Genomic DNA, 15,478 nt, shown 5'->3' with positions numbered 1-15,478 from the left:
CTCAGGGCTGGAGAGGAACTTGCATTGAGAGGGGGAGCATCCAGTTGTTGTGGTCCACATGGATACCAATGACATAGTTAGGACTAGGAAAGAGGTTCTTCGTAAGGAGTATGAGCAGCTAGGGGGATAAATTAAAAAGCAGAACCTCAAAGGTAATGAACTCTGGATTGTTACCTGAGTCACGAGCAAATTGCCATAGGGTAAATAATATTAGAGAGTCAAATGCATGGCTCAAAGATTGGTATGGGAGAAATGGGGCACTGGCACCAGTACTGGGGAAAGTGGGAGCTGTACCATTGGGGCGGTCTTCACCTGAACCATGCTGGGACCAGTTTTCTGGTGAGTCTAACTAGAGCAGTAGAGAGGGGTTTAAACTAAATAGTGGGGGCGAGGGATCAAATGAGGGAAGATGTGATCATTTACAGAGAGAGGAGAAGGGAAGAGAGCAAGGTAATAATAAGAGAATTGATAATCTGAGTGTGGCAGGAAGGGACAGATCATACAAACCTAAGAGTGCAGCAGCAGATAAGGCTAGAGGATGTGAAAATAATATAAAAACAGAATTAAAGGCACTCTATCTAAATGCACGCAGCAGTCGCAACAAGGTAGATGAATTTAGAGCACAAATAGAAGTAAACAGGTATAATCTAATTACCATTCCACTGTCTTCTTCTTCTTTGGCCTCCTTGTCTCTCGAGACAATGGGTAAGCACCTAGAGGTGGTCAGTGGTTTGTGAAGCAGCGCCTGGAGTGGCTATAAAGGCCAATTCTAGAGTGACAGACTCTTCCCCTGGTGCTGCAGATAAAATTGGTTGTCGGGGCTGTTACACAGTTGGCTCTCTCCTTGCGCTTCTGTCTTTTTTCCTGCCAACTGCTAAGTCTCTTCGACTCACCACTCTTTAACCCTACCTTTATGGCTATCCGCCAGCTCTGGCGATCACTGGCAACTGACTACCACCACTTGTGGTCAATGTCACAGGACTTCATGTTGCGTTTGCCACATCTTTAAAGCGGAGACATGGACGGCCGGTAGGTCTGATACCAGTGACAAGCTTGCTGTACAATGCGTCCTTGGGGATCCTGCCATCTTCCATGCGGCTCACATGGCCAAGCCATCTCAAGCGCCACTAGCTCAGTAGGGTGTATATGCTGGGGATGTTGGCCGCCTCGAGGACTTCTGCATTGGAGATATGGTCCTGCCACCTGATGCCAAGGATTCTCCGGAGGCAGCGAAGATGGAATGAGTTGAGATGTCGCTGTTGGCTGACATACGTTGTTCAGCCCTCGCTACCGTAGAACAAGGTACTGAGGATACAGGCTTGATACACTCGGACTTTTGTGTTCCGTGTCAGTGCGCCATTTTCCCACACCCTCTTGACCAGTCTGGACATAGCAGCGGACTCCTTTCCCATGCGCTTGTTGATTTCTGCATCGAGAGACAGGTTACTGGTGATAGTTGAGCCTAGGTAGGTGAACTCTTGAACCACTTCCGGAGCTTGGTTGCCGATATTGATGGATGGAGTATTTCTGACGTCCTGTCCCATGATGTTCGTTTTCTTGAGGCTGATGGTTAGGCCAAATTTGTTGCAGGCAGCCGCAAACCTGTCGATGAGCCTCTGCAGACACTCTTCTGTGTGGGATGTTAATACAGCATCGTCAGCAAAGAGGACCTTCCGTACTTTGGTCTTCGCTCTAAGACGGGCAAGGTTGAACAACCTGCCACCTGATCTTGTGTGGAGGAAAATTCCTTCTTCTGAAGACTTGAATGCATGTGAGAGCAGCAGTGAGAAGAAGATCCCAAACAGTGTAGGTGCGAGAACACAGCCCTGTTTCATGCCACTCAGGATAGGAAAGGGGTCTGATGACGCACTGTTATGCTAAATTGTGCCTTTCATATTGTCATGGAATGAGGTGTTGATACTTAGTAGCTTTGGTGGACATCCAATCTTTGCTAGAAATCTGAAGAGACCACGTCTGCTGACGAGGTCAAAGGCTTTGGTGAGATCTATGAAAGCAACGCATCTGTTGTTCGTGGCATTTCTCCTGTAGCTGGCGAAGGGAGAACAGCATGTCAATGGTGCATCTCTCTGCTTGAAAGCCGCACTGTGCCTCAGGGTAGACACGCTCAGCCAGCTTCTGGAGTCTATTTAAAATGACTCGAGTGAAGACTTTCCCCACTATGCTGAGCAGGGAGATTCCACGGTAGTTGTTGCAGTCACCGCGGTCACCTTTGTTCTTATAGAGGGTGATGATATTGGCATCGCGCATGTCCTGTGGTACTACTCCCTCATCCCAGCACAGGCAAAACAGTTCATGGAGTGCTGAGCGTATAGCAGGCTTGACTCTCTTGATTATTTCAGGGGTAATGCCGTCCTTTCCAGGGGCTTTTCTACTGGCTGGAGTATCAATGGCATCACTGAGTTTTGATTTTGTTGGCTGTTCGTCCAGCTCATCCATGACTGGCAAAGACCGGGCTGCACTGAGGGCGGTATCAGTGATAACATTTTCCCTGGAGTACAGTTCTAGGTAGTGCTCCACCCAGCGGTCCATTTGCTTGCGTTGGTCAGTGATCGTGTCCCCTGATTTAGACTTGAGGGGGGCGATCTTCTTGATGGTTGGCCCAAAAGCTCTCTTAATGCCGTCATACATTCCTCTGATGTTGCCGGTGTCGGAGGCCAGTTGAACATGACTGCATAGGTGTTGCCAGTAGTCATTTGCACAGCGCCTAGCTGTTCTTTGTACAGCGCTTCTGGCTGCTTTAAGTGCTACGGATGTTAACTCGCTGGTGGCCTTCTTGTAGTTCAACAGTGCAATGCGCTTAGCGGCCATGACAGGATCCAGCTCTTCAAAGTGAGATTGAAACCAGTCTGCATTCTGCTTCTCACATTTGCCAAAGGTGGTCATTGCTGAGTCATAGATGGTGTCTCTGATGTGGGCCCACTTGGTCTCTGCATCCCCTGCAGAAGGGCTTTTTCAAGTGAATTTAGAAACTAATGTAACAGCTGTGGATAAGAAATTCTGTTAGTGTTGATGCGTGGGCAGCCCTTCTGCTTGGAGTGATGCAGCTTCTTTGGTTTGAGTCTAACTTTGATGCACACCAGAGAGTGGTCAGTGTCGCAGTCCACACTGTGGAAGCTGCATGTGATTTGAACACTGTTTATAGAGGCTCGCCTTGTGACGATGAGATCTAGCTGGTGCCAATGACGTGATCTTGGGTACCTCCATTAAAACCTGGTGACAGGGTTTATTGTAAAAGAATGAGTTGGTGATGCAGAGGTTATGATAGGTACACAACACCAGCAGTCTCTGTCCATTCTCATTCATCCTTCCAATGGCATAGCGCCCAAGGCAGGAGTCATGGTCGGCCCCAACCCTGGCATTAAAGTCCCCCAGCAGGAACAAATGTTAGGTATTGGGAATGCTACTAATAATATTATGGAGTTCCTCGTAGAACTGGTCTTTAACTTCATGTGAGTAGCAGAGTGTTGGAGCATAGATGCTGAGTAAGTGTACTGGACCAGAGGCAGTGAGCAGTCAGATGGACAGTATGCGTTCCGAGCCATTTGAGGGAGGCTCTATCATGCTGAACAAAGAGTTTCTGATGGCGAAGCCCACTCCACGCTGTCTTGGTTCTTCAGGATCCCTGCCCTGCCAGTAGAAGGTGTAGTCTTCTCACTTAGAGATCCGCTCGCAGGAGTCATGTCTCCTGAAGTGCTGCAATGTCCATATTGAGTCTACTGAGCTCATTGTTAATGATGGCGGTCTTCACAGAGTCGTTGATTTGTGTAAGGTCTTCCAACAGGCCAGGACACATAGTTCTGACGTTCCAGCTTCCAAAACGAAGGGCTGGTGCCTTCTTTCCTTTTTGTGTCATGCTGTTTGGTGCGGTGTTACAGTCCACTTGTCGGGCAATGACCCTCAGCTCCAAGCACCCATTGAAGCAGGTGGACTGTGGTGGGACAGAACCTTACTGACCAGGGGCTGCCCGGTTTGAGGCGGGCGGTAGCTGTCCAGTGAGATGCGATGACCTCTCCCATCGACAAAGGCAACCAATGGCGCCCAATCTCTATGCCAATTGAGCTGGACTTATAACCCGTAACTGCTGCCTTCCATGTTGTTTTGGTCGCTGTGAGGCGACTATGGAGTGACCTCTCCATGGAGCATGCCTGGGCGGAATGTATGGAGGTTGTGAGTTGCCCAAGCGTCAAAACCCCCCTCTCGGTCTTCCTAGTGGGATCCAAAGGAGTGCAGAGCACGACGTTTGGCACTGGTATGGCTGCGGGAACTGCCAGAAATATGCCAAAGGTGACACATCACCACCTGAGGGGTTCTGCTCTGGATTTTCTGTTAGGGTTTACTCCCTTAGCCTTGGTCTCACCCAACGTGCCCAAAAGGCAGTGGGATTGTTAGCTCCTATCCCTGAGCAGGGGCCCTAACAAGTAAACTGTGTGATTTCATGGAGGGAGAGGGAAGGGGGGAGGGGGTGCGAGTAGGAGGGGGTGCGAGGGGGAGGGGTTGAGAGAGGGAGTGGGTGGGGGGAAGGGGGTGCAGGGGGGAAGGGGGAGTGGGTGATACCAGGGGGAGGAGGGAAGGGGGTGCGAGGAGGGAGAGGGTTGCAAGGGGGGAGGGGGGGAGGAATGGGGTGCAGGGGAAGGGGGAGCGGGGGTGCGAGTGGGAGTGGGGAAGAGGGTACGAGGGGAAGGGGGAAGGGGGTGCAAGGGGGTAGGGGGTGCGAGGGGGGAAGGGGGTGTGAAGGTGAATTGAGGGGGGAGGCGTCCGGCGTGGGTCGCAACCCTGGCGAGCGGGCCAGCCCACAGCCTGCACGGCCTCCTCAATGTCGGCGTCCTCCAGGCTGACGCTGCGCTCATGGTCGCCATCCAGCTCACGGTGGAGCTTCTTTCCCGGCTCCCAGCTGTGACGGTGGAAGGGCAACCAAGGCTGGATTGAGGCCCTGAGTCTCGACGACCGCCTCATGGGCACTCGGGCCACCTGCTCCTCCGCATCGAGCTTCCGGTAGACTGTAGGCTGCTGCGCTTGTTCCAGATAAAGATGCTGCCCGGGTGTCTGCAGGGTGACCAAGGCTGGGAACTGAAGGTTCAAGGGTATTTGACATTTAGGAAGGATAGGCAAAAAAGAAAAGGAGGTAAGGTAGCACTGTTAATAAAAGATGAGATCAGTATGTTAGTGAGAGAGGATCTTGGATTGAAGTGTAGAATCAGTTTGAGTAGAGCTATGAAACAGCAATGGATGGCAAACATTGTTAGGGGTTGTTTATAGGACACTAAACAGGAGTGATAATATAGGGCACAATATAAATCAGGAAATTAGAGGTGCATGTAACAAGGGTAATACAGTAATCATGGGGGACTTGAATCTACAAATAGGCTTGGTAAACCTAATTAGCACGAATGCTGTGTCGGACGAATTCCTGGAATCTATACAAGATGCTTTTCTAGAACAATTTGATGTGGAACCAACTAGAGAATGGGTTATTTTAGATCTGGTATTGTGCAATGAGAAAGGGCTAATTAATCATCTGCTATAGGACCCTCAAGGGAAGAGTGGCCATAATATGATAGAATTTTACATTAAGTTTGAAAGTAATATAATTCAATCTGAAACTAGGGTCTTAAATCTAAACAAAGGAAACTACCAAGATATGAGGGGCAAGTTGGCTGTGATAGATTGTAAAACTACATTAAAAGGTATGATGGTAGACAGGCAATGGCTAGCATTTAAAGAATTAATACATGATTTACGGCAAATTTACATTCCTTTGAGACACAAAAACCCAACAGGGTAGGTGATCCAACCATGGCTAACAAGCGAAGATAAAGATTATATTAGATCAAAGGAACAGGCTTATAAAGTTGACAAAATAAAGTAAGCCTGAGGATTGGAAGCATTTTAGAATTCAGCAAAGGAGGACCAAGAAACTGATAAAGAAGGAGAAAATAGAATATGAGAGTAAATTGGCGAGAAACATATAAACAGACTGTAAAAGCTTCTATAGGTATGTAAAAAGGAAAAGATTAGCAAAGCCATTGTCAGCCCGTTACAGGCAGAGACAGGGGAATAAGGAAATGGTAGAGAAACTAACCAAATACTTCGTGTCTGTTTTCACGGAGGAAGATACAAAAAACCTCCCAGAAATACCAAAGAACCAAGAGACTAGCGAGAATCAGTTATTATTTCAAGACAGAAATCGATAGATTTCTTGATATTAAAGAAATCAAGGGATATGGGGATAGTGCGGGAAAATAGCATTGATGTAGAAGATCAGCCATGATCTGGTTGAATGGCGGAGCAGGCTCGAGGGGACAAATGGCCTACTCATGCTCCTATTTCCTATGTTCCTATGTTCTTATGTACTGCGCAGGCCGCTCCCAAGTTGTCCTGTTTAAGATAATGCATATGCTTGGCCGCATAAAAAGTTAAGGGTATTGAACATTGAAATGAACAGGCCATGAACAACAAAAAAGAACTAGATGGAACACTGAACATAATGCTAATTTTCTGTGCATGCCTTATCTATTTTTGTATATATCACAGCCTGATTTTACAAGGTTTTGCTCACATGCGATTTTGGAAACTCGAATAAAGACTCATTTAGATGCAGTTTTCATTTAAGTTAGATCTCACGCCAAATTTAATGACATTGAATAACTGTCCAATCTCAAACATTCACACACATCACCCATATGGGCATGTACATACGAACATACAAATTAGGAGCAGGAGTAGGCCACTCGGCCCCTCCAGCCTGCTCCACCATTCAATAAGATCATGGCTGATCTGATTGTGTAACCTTGAGTCCACATTCTTGCCTACACCCGATAACCTTTCACCCCCTTGCTTATCAAGAATCTATCTACCTCTGCCTTAAAAATATTACAGACTCTGCTTCCACTACCTTTTGAGGAAGAGAGTTCCAAAGACTCAGAACTCTCTGAGAGAAAGGATTTCTCCTCATCTCTGTCTTAAATGGGCGACCCCTTTTTTTTAAACAGTGACCCCTAGTTCTAGATTCTTCCACAAGGGGAACCATCCTTTCCACATCCACCCTGTCAAGACCCCTCAGAATCCTATATGTTTCAATCAAGCCGCCTCATCCTCTTCTAAACTCCAGCGGATACAAGCCTAGCCTGTCCAACCTTTCCTCATAAGACAACCCACCCATTCCAGATATTAATCTAGTAAACCCTCTCTGAACTGCTTCCAATGCATTTACATCCTTCCTTAAATAGGGATAGCAATACTGTACACAGTACTCCAGATGTGGTCTCACCAAAGCCCTGTATAACTGAAGCATAACCTCCCTACTTTTGCATTCAATTCCCCCTCGCAATAAACGATAACATTCTATTAACTTCCCTAATTATTTGCTGAACCTGCGATTCATGCACTAGGACACCCAGAACCCTCTGTGTCTCAGAGCCCTGCAATCTCTCACCATTTAGATAATCTGCTTCCTTTTAGTCTTCCTGCCAAAATTGACAATTTCACATTTTCCTACATTATCCTCCATTTGCCAGATTTTTGGCCACTCACTTAACCTATCTATATCCCTTTGTAGCCTCCTTATGTCCTCTTCACAACTTATTTTCCTACCTATCTTTGTGTTATCAGCAAATTTAGCAACCATTGCTTTGGTCCCTTCATTCAAGTCATTTATATAAATTGTAAAAAGTTGAGGCCCCAGCATTGATCCCTATGGCACACCACTCGTTACATCTTTCCAACCAGGAAAATGACACATTTATGCCTACTCTCTGTTTCCTGTTGGCTAGCCAATCCTCTATCAATGCCTTTTTTTACTTTCAGGGATGTGGGCGTCACTGGCAAAACCAGCATTTGTTGCCCATCCCTAATTGCCCTTGACAACTGACTGGCTTGCTAGGCCATTTCAGAGGGCAGTTAAGAGTCAACCACATTGCTGTGGGTCTGGAGTCACATGTAGGCCAGACCAGGTAAAGACAGCAGATTTCCTTCCCTCAAAGCACATTAGTGAACCAGATGGGGTCTTTTTTATTACAATTGATGAGAGTTTCAAGGTACCATTACTAAGACTAGCTTTCAATTCCAGATTTTTATTAATTAATTAAATTTAAATTCTAGCAGCTGCCATGGTGGGATTTGAACCCATGTCCCCAGAGCATTAACCTAACTCTCTGGATTGTTCAGTGACATTACCACTATGTCAATATGTTACCCCCTATACCATGAGCTTTTTTTTCTGCAAAAACCTTTGATGCGGCACCTTATCAAATGCCTTCTGGAAATCTAAGTACAGTACATCTGCCAGTTCCCCTTTATCCACAGCACATGTTACTTCTCCAAAGTACTCCAATAAATTGGTTAAACATAATTCCCCTTTCACAAAACCATGTTGACTCTGCCTGATTACCTTGAAATTTTCCAAGTGCCCTGCAATAACGTCTTTAATAATGGCTTCTAACATTTTTCCCTAAGACAGATGTTAAGCTAACTGGCCTGTAGTTTCCTGCTTTCTGTCTCCCTCCCTATTTGCTATTTTCCAATCTAATGAAATCTTCCAAATCTAGGAAATTTTGGAAAATTGAAACCATGCATCAACTATCTCATTAGCCCTTTCTTTTAGGACCCTAGGATGAAGTTCATCAGGACCCAGGGACTAGTCAGCCCGCAGCTCCAACAATACCACTCAGCTCAGTACCACTTGCCTGGTGATCGTAATTTTCTCGTGTTCCTCCATCCCTTCCATTTCCTGATTTACAGCTATTTCTGGTATGCTACTTGTATCCTCTATAATGAAGACCTATGCAAAATATCTGTTCAATTCATCTGCCATCTCCTTATTTTCCCTTATTAATTCACCAGACTCCCTTTCTATAGGATCAAATCTCACTTTGTCAACTCTTTTTTAAATATCTATAGAAACTCGTACTGTTTTTATATTTCTAGCTAGCTTTCTCACATCCGCTAATTTTTCCTTCCTTATCAATCTTTTAGTCATTCTTTGCTCTTCTTTATATTCTGACCTGCCACCCATCATTGCACAATTATATGCTTTTTCTTTAATTTTGAAACTATCTTTATCTTTTGTAGTTAACAACGAATAGTGGATCCTCTCATAGGAATTTTTTTTCTCATTAGAATGTATCCATCCTGTGTATTCTGAGATATTCCCTTAAATGTCTGCCACTGCATCTCTATTCACCTATCCCTTAACCTAATTTGCCAGTTCACTTTAGCTAGTTTTTTCATGCCCTCATAATTGCCCTTATTTAAGTTTAAAATACTAGTGTTGGACCCATTCTTCTCTCCCTCAAACTGAATGTAAAATTCAATCATATTATGATCGCTGCTACCTAGGGGCATCATCACTATGAGGTCATCAATTAATCCTATCTCGTTGCATAATACCAGGTCTAATATAGCCTGCTCTCCAGTTGGGTCCAGAACGTGCTGTTCTAAGAAACTATCCCAAAAGCATTCTATGAACTCTTCATTTAGGCTACCTTTGCCAGTCTGATTTTTCCAGTCTATGTGTAGATTAAAATCCCCCATGATTATTGCCGTACCTTTCTGACAAGCTCCCAAAATTTCTTCCTTTATACTCTGTCCTACCATGTGTTTACTGTTAGGGGGTCTGTACACCACTCCCACAAGTGACTTCTTGCCTTTATCATTTCTCATCTTAACCCAAACCATTTCAACATCCTGGTTTCCTGAACTTAGGTCATCCCTCTCTAATGTACTAATACCATCATTAATTAACAGAACCACCCCTCCAGCTTTTCCTAGCTTCCTGTCCTTCCTAAATGCCATATACCCTTCAATATTCAGGTCCCAATCTATGTCATCCTGCAGCCATGTCTCTGTAATGGCTATCAGATCGTACTTATTTATTTTTGTTTGCGCAATTAGTTTATCTGTTTTGTTTCGAATGCCACATGCATTCAGATATGGAGCCTTTAGTTTAGTTTTTTCATTATTTTTGGAACGTCTAGCTCTGACTGGTGATTTACTGTTAGATTTGTACTTTCTATCCCTTCCTGTCATGATCGATTTATCATTTCCCATATTAATACCTTTCTCTCATGCCTAGTCTCTACTCTTTGATTTACCATATCTTCCCAAATTTGATCCCTTGCCCCCGCTATTTAGTTTAAAACCCTCTCTACTACCCTAGTTATGCGGCTCTCTAGAACACTGGCCCCAGCACAGTTCAGGTGTACAGTCCCAACAGTACTGCCCCCACTTTCCCCAGTACTGGTGCCAGTGTCCCATGAACCAGAACCCATTTCTACCACACCAGTCTTTGAGCCATGCATTAATTTCTCTAATCTTATTTGCCGAATGCCAATTTGCACATGGCTCAGGTAATAATCCAGAGATTATTACCTTTGAGGTTCTGCTTCATAATTTGGTGCCCAGCTCCTCATACTGACTATGCAGAACCTCCTTCCTTGTCCTCCCCATGTCATTGGTACCTACATGGACCACGAGGACTGTATCCTCCCCCTCCCACTGTAAGTTCCTCTGCAACCCTGAGCAGATGTCCCGAACCCTGGCACCTGCAGGCAACTCAGCCTCTGGACTCTTGCTCTTTGCTGCAGAGAACAGTGTCAATCCCCCTAAATATGCTGTCCCCTACTATCATTACATTTCTTTTTGCTCTCCCCACTTGAATGGCTTCCTGTACCATGGTGCCATGGTCAGTTAGTTCATCCAACCTGCAGTCCCCACTCTCATCCAAACAAGCTGAAAGAACCTCAAACCTGTCAGACAATCGCAAAGGCTAAGGCTCCTGCACGCCTGCCCTATGGAGTCCCTTACCTGCCTCAGCTGCAGCCACACTCTCCTGTCCCTGACCACTAACCAAGTCAGAAGACTCTGCCTTAGGGGTGTGACCGCCTCTTGGTACAAAGTATCCAGGTAACTTTCCCCCTCCCTGATGTGTCACAGTGTCTGCAGCAGAAATACTGGGGCCTGGCTTGCTCAAGTATAATGTTTTTCCTAAAAAGATTATTGTTAAAGATTTCTTTGGCGGGTTGCGATAGCATTTTTCTGCATTTTGCTGGATGCATTAGTTAGTTTTGCAGGGTAGTGTGCCACTTTTACAATTGTTTATTTCTTGCCTCCTAAGATTTTTCTTCATTGTGTTGATTGTTGCTGCCATTTAAAGTGGGGAAGATGGAAATTTCCTTGGGGATTCTCATGGGATGTATGATTGAATTGATGTGGTGTGTTTAAGAAAAGACATCAAATACAAAGAAGATCAGCGATGATCTCATTGAATGGTGGAGAGGGCTCGAAGGGCCGAATGGCCTACTCCTGCTCCTATTTCTTAGCTTTTTATGTTCTTAAATGCAACAAGATGTTTTGTTATCCAGGGATCTGTGTTTATAGACCCCTCCACACATTCCTGGCAACCTTAAGATTTCTGCCTCTGCTGAACTGGACAGACTTGTATCATGACCAAGAGACCACAGAGGGAATTTTAACTGGAAATGGGTTCTGAGCAGATGGGGTCAAACCTGTCGAATGTTACCAATTTGAAAGCTAGTCTTTTCTAATTCTAGGATCCATTTGTAGCTGATTGTCCACCCGATTGCATTGGGAACTAGCTCCCAACCCACTCTTAGGGCGGGATTTCCCGCAGGCCTCCTGAGGTCTGTGTAGTGAGTGAATGCACTTCTTAAAGAAAGTAGACAGTTGTCTAATACTGCTGCAATGAGTTGATTCTTCCAAATCAGTTGCAAGCTGCCCTCAATTCCTCTGTTGCCTCCCTGAAGGTCGTGGAGGTAGAAGAGGTGAGGGCAATGTGGGCCATTCATTTCCCCACAAATAGGAAGAAGATTCCAAAGATCCACACCCAGCAGACCTGAAAAGAAATGACTAAACTTGTGAGTTCCAGTGGCATCATCCCCAGGACCTGGATTCATTGCAGGAAATGCTTCACAAGGAAGAAGAGTAAGACCATGGGAGAAACACCCAGCATCTGTTCCCAGATAAACAGAGAACACTGGAAGCCAGTGACCAAGAGCAATGAGAATTAGAACTACTGAGGCGGGCAGCATCTTTGAGCAGGGAATCTGCCTATTACTTGTACCCCTGTAAACACAGCAAAACAACACATATTTAGCCAGCTTAACAACTGCAAGTTTCATTGTAAAGCCAGTCACTTGGTACTCTGTCTGTTATTGCCATGCTATCTCTTGTCCCTTTGCTCTAGGTCCTTTGCAACAGCAAGACCATGAAGAAGACACATTATATCAGAGAAGGACAATCTTCCTCAGGATGCACCATCATGAGTTCCATTCCTGTGAATACCAGCAGATTGGAAGCCTGGGTGGGTTAAACAGTGAGTTAGTGGGGTCTGTACTTGGTGCAGTACCCGTGGGGAGAAGAAGCAGGTTGTGGTGGCAAGAAGCAGTCATGAGGTTGTCAATAAGCGCTGGTCTACAGTACCCAAATGAAAGATAAAAGAAAAAAGAAAGGCTTGCATTTATATAGCGCCTTTCACATCCACTGGACATCTCAAGGTGCTTTACAGCCAATGAAGTACTTTTAGAAGAGTTGTCATTGTTGTAATGCAGGAAACACAGCAGCCAGTATGCACACCAGCAAACTCCCACAAACAGCAATGTGATAATGACCAGGTAATCTGCTTTTTGAGATGTTGATGGAGGGAAATATATTGAGCATGACAGCAGGGATAACACACCTGCTCTTCTTTGAAATAATACTATGGGATCTTTTACATCGATGTGAGCAAGAAGAACCATTGGATGGAATTCTCTTGGACATGTGTTTATGCTGCTGATCCCACTGTAAAACTATTTTCTCTCAGCTGTCAGCTCTGCTTGTAGAAAATTGAACTGTGCAATTTTGACACAGTAAGAGAGTGTCCAAAAGGGCAACTGTTGGGCACAATACTTCAAATGGTACCTCATTCACAATGCGATAGCTCTAAAATTAAAAACAGAAAGTGCTGGAAATACTCAGCGGGTCTGGCAGCATCTGTGGAGAAACAGAGTTAACGTTTCAGGCCTATGAGCTTTCATCAGAACTGTTAGTTCTCAACTCAATTTTGCACTGTGCCTGATAAGTTTCACAAGAAATGTGTTAAAAGAAAAATGCGGAGCACCTTCGTGCTGATACCAGAAATTGCTTTCTCATTTGGAGTCAGGTGCAGAGGACTTAGATGAGATTAATTCAGTTTGTGACTTGATTTATTTGTAACATCACTAAAACCTACCATACCTGTCCAGTATGATTCCAGAAAGAGAAGGATCTCCACATGGGCTTGCCCAGGACTAGTAATATATGGGTTCTGTTTGGAGCTAAAGAACACATTAAAATATACATATCTAACTGGACGTCAGAAAACATCACTCATTCCTCTGCAGAGCTCCCACAAAAGTAGAGACCATAATTGTGTCTACTTCCATTCTCATTTTACATTTAAAGTACAGACATCCTGGCTCTGGGAAAGTAGTATTACTATAAGAAGTCAGTAAAATAATTTTACAATGTGAACAAAAAAAACTGGAAAAACTGTTAATAGGTCAATAAAAATGACTGGGGTTTTATCTACTTGAAAATGCCAGTGATGTTTTACCTGAGTAGCTCTTTTGTAATGTTTTTAATTCATGAAAGTCAGTAAAATCTCAGTAATTACATTTGGTGCCATATAAATGTGCTGCTGTTTATTCTGTCTGTTCATTATGATATCAGTGCACTATAATGTTGTGTTCTTTGAAGCACTCCCCAGATGTTTGACTTTTTGTTTGTGTGAATGTGCGAATTTTTTTTACCTCATCAGTTCTGGTGTTCAAACGACTGTTTCTCCTCTGTAACTTAGATACCATGTGATGAGGTGTCTGTGGATGTCTTACAAAGAAGATTAATGACTCATAAAATTAATGCAGCATTAGTTACCTGGCTTGAAAATAGCTTGGTAATGGAAAACAGAAGCTGATGATCAATAGAAAAGGTTCTGCCTATGAATGGCGGAGTTCCATAGATACGTTTTTTTGTCTCCACTGTTGTTTATACCTATTATAAATAGCAACACCTTACGTTTATCAAGCTCATTTAATGTGGCAAACTGTCCCAAGGCGTAAGAAAAATGTGCACCAAGCCAAGCAAGGAGGTATTAGAAAAGGTGATCATACCTTGGCCAAAGGAGTAGATTTTAAGGAGTCTTAAAGGTAAAGAAGGGGGTGAAGACTTAATGGGTTTTAGAGGGGTAATTCCAGATTGTGGAGCCTAGGCGGCTGAAAGCACAGTGCAGGTTGTAGGACTTCAAGAGGTCACAGAGACAGGAAGGGATGAGGATGAAAACTTTAAAGTTAAGGTTTTGAGATACTGGGAGCCAATGTAGGTCATCAAGGGCAGGAGTGATGAGTAAACGGGAATTAATGTGGGATACTCTGACAGGTTCAAGCTCAACTTCCTCCAGCAGGACACGATTCCTATTCAGTTGCAGTTTTCTCAGTGAAAAGTTGTGCATTTCCAACCACTATTTTCCCAAGAGTATGGTTTGAATCAGAAGTATACCCTGGACATTTTTTGCTCTCAAAATTAAAATTTATGCTTTTTGAAAATTGTCTGCCACATTTTCCTACAAAATAGTAATAGTAACTACTCTTCAAAAGTAATTCATTGACTATAAAGCACTTTGGGATATCCTAAAGACAATAAAATACTATGTAAATGCAAGTCCTTCCGTTTTTAAATACTTGTGATCTTTTATTTTTTTTTTCTCTCTCTTGGACTAATTCTGTGGCCGGGGAAACTTTGTGGCACAAGAATTTGTTCACCCTTTCTTGGTAGCAACCTAATAATTGAGATACTGGGTGTTTATACACAGGAAACTATAACAAAAACTTCTCAACATTACATTGTGTTAAGATTGGTACAATATGCTGGCTTGGCTAGCTGCTGAACTTACCGCTGCAGAGGAAAGCCACCCTGGAGGTGTTCATTGGCAATATGAGTGAGAGGGAGTGTGTGCTGGAGACTCTCTTGTGATGGGCTTTTATCCATGGGCTATCAATGCGACGTGGCTGAGGAATGATGAGGAGATCCCTGATGCTGAATCCAGCAATATGCTTCCCAACCAGGATGAGACATATCGGGCAATGAAAGTGATTGAGTTAAGTGGCGATGACGGGGAGATACTCCTGTTGCATCCAGCATGCCAGCCTCTTGCAGGGGCCGACATACCTTGGGGTAATTGGCAAGTCTAGAGGGCCTCAAGGTCCTTCCCTGTGCCTCAGGTGCTCACTCAGTCTGTCCATTTGGAGCAGGAAGTTAGCTGATCTCACCTGTCATAGTCAGACATACTACGTTTATTTTTTAAAAGATGAGAAATTAGTAAATGTTGATATTTAGAGGAATTTGGGTATCCTTGTACATGATTCACAGAGAGCTAACTTGCCAGTTTGGCAAGTAATTAGAAAGGCAAATGGTATATTAGCTTTTA

Source organism: Heterodontus francisci, chromosome 5, assembly GCF_036365525.1.
Source record: "Heterodontus francisci isolate sHetFra1 chromosome 5, sHetFra1.hap1, whole genome shotgun sequence".
Taxonomy (NCBI): domain Eukaryota; kingdom Metazoa; phylum Chordata; class Chondrichthyes; order Heterodontiformes; family Heterodontidae; genus Heterodontus; species Heterodontus francisci.
The sequence above is the reverse complement of the archived record's forward strand: the minus strand, read 5'-3'. Positions refer to the sequence as shown.